The following is a 2,269-nucleotide window of genomic DNA, read 5'->3' on the forward strand; positions in this document are numbered from 1 at the left end:
CCACTCCAAGACACAGAGAGATTGCTGTTTTGCCTAATTTAATGGAACAAATATATAGAAAGCCAAAATATGTCTCAAATCAAAAACAAGAACAAAACCTCCTCAAAAGAACTAAATGAAACAAGACAAGCAATCTCCCAGATAGAGTTCAAAACACTGGATGTGAGGATGGTCAATGAACTCCGTAGAAGAATAGACTAACTCAGTGAGTACTTCAACAAAGAGATAAAAAATATAAAACAGAACCACTTAGAACTGAAAAATACAATAACTGAAATGGCATCAATAACACATTAGCTGATAGCAAAGAATGAATCAGTGAGCTGAAAGACAAGGTAGTGGAAATCACCCACTCGTAACAGAAAAAAAGATTTTAAAAATGAGGATAGCTTATGGGACACCTGGGACAACATTAAACATAACAACATTCAAATCATAGGTGTGCCAGAAGGAGAAGAGTGAGAGAAAGTGACAGAAAACCTATTTAAAGAATTAATCGTGGAGACAAGTGAAACCTTGTGCACTGTTGATGGGATTGTAAATTAGTGTAGCCATTATGAAAAACAGTGGAGTTCCACAAAAATTAGAAATGGAATACTATACACAACCCAGCAATTCCACTTCTGGGTACTTACCTAAAGAATATGAAAACAATAATTCCAGAAGATATATTCATCCCTATGTGAATTCAGCGTTGTTTACAACAGCCAAGATTTGGAAGCACCCTAGGTGTCCATTGATAGATTAATGGACAAAGAAGTGGTGCATATACACAATGGAATATTACTCAGCCATAAAGAAGAGTGAAATCTTCCTATTTTCAACAACATGGATGGACCTAGATTATTTTGTTAAGTGAAAATATTGGACAGAGAAAGAAATATCATATGATTTCACTTATATGTGGAATCTAAAAAACAAAACAAATGAATAAAAGAAATGAGACAGAAACGAACGCACAGATAACGGAGAACAAGCTGATAGTCTCCAAAGTGAAGGGATTGGGGGTTGGGTGGAAAACGGGATGTGGATTAAAAAGTACAAACTTCTGTTTATAAAATAAGTTATGGTGAGCTGTAATTTACAGCTTAGAAATGGGGTCAATAATATAATCATGTACAGTGACAGATGGTTACTAGACTTACTGTATTGATTACTTTGTAGGGCTTATAAATGTTGAAACACTATGTTATACACCTGAATCTAACATAATATTGTATGTCAACTATAATTAAAATGAAATTTCAAAAAGTGTTAAAAAGTTACCTCTAAAAAGTAAAATGCACTGAACAAAATGCCTCTTTACTGTGATGCTATTATTTTTTAAAATATATTTTTGTTGATTTCAGAGAGGAAAGGAGAGGGAAAGAGAGACAGAAATATCAATGATGAGAGGGAATCATTGATTGGCTGCCTCCTGCATGCCCTTACTGGGGATGAAGTCCACAACCCAGGCATGTGCCCTTGACTGGAATCGGACCCGTGACCCTTCAGTCCGCAGGCCGACGCTCTATCCACTGAGCCAAGCTGGCTAGAGCTGTAATACTATTATTATTGGGGCGGGGGGAGGAAGTTAGGCAGCAACTACTGAGGACTTTCTCCCTCTTTTACTATTAGATAGTAAATAGTTACTAGTACCTTCTTCCTTCACAATACTCTCAATTACCACACACACACACACACACACACACACAGATGTACACATAACATGCATACTCACATTTTTTTTTCATACTCCCATTCTTATAAGGAATATAGCATTAGAGTACACAGGGATGGTAAGGACAATTTTAAAGTTTGTTAACTTTAAAAAAAAAGTCCTGTAGTCTAGTAAGGGCAGTGAGGGCATGTGAAAAATCAAACTGCTCTGCTCACTTAACCTTTTGTCCTGGTAAAGGACCTCATATGCTCCAGGAAAGATGTGGCTTTTAAATCTATGTCTGCACAGAAGCCCCAAATGGGCTAGCAGCTTCCCTGATGGACATAATATAGTTAGACAGGAGAAACTGACCTCAGTGATGAGCTTTACCCTTTGAAAATCTGCAAACCAAAGTTAATGGAGGTTTGTTGATAGGAATATGCAAGCATGTACAGAAGAGTAGGTTATCATTAACACAGTAACAATAGCACAGTTCACGGAGATTTGGAGTTAAAATTTACAAAGAACTCTCCACGGAGTTATATTGTAATTCATTCCTCCAAATTTAAAAATCCAAAGGTGTGGCAGTTTGGGATATTTTACTGTTTAGGGTTTACTGAGCTTCCTAGA

This window comes from Myotis lucifugus, unplaced genomic scaffold (genome assembly GCF_000147115.1).
Source record: "Myotis lucifugus unplaced genomic scaffold, Myoluc2.0 scaffold_1350, whole genome shotgun sequence".
NCBI lineage: Eukaryota > Metazoa > Chordata > Mammalia > Chiroptera > Vespertilionidae > Myotis > Myotis lucifugus.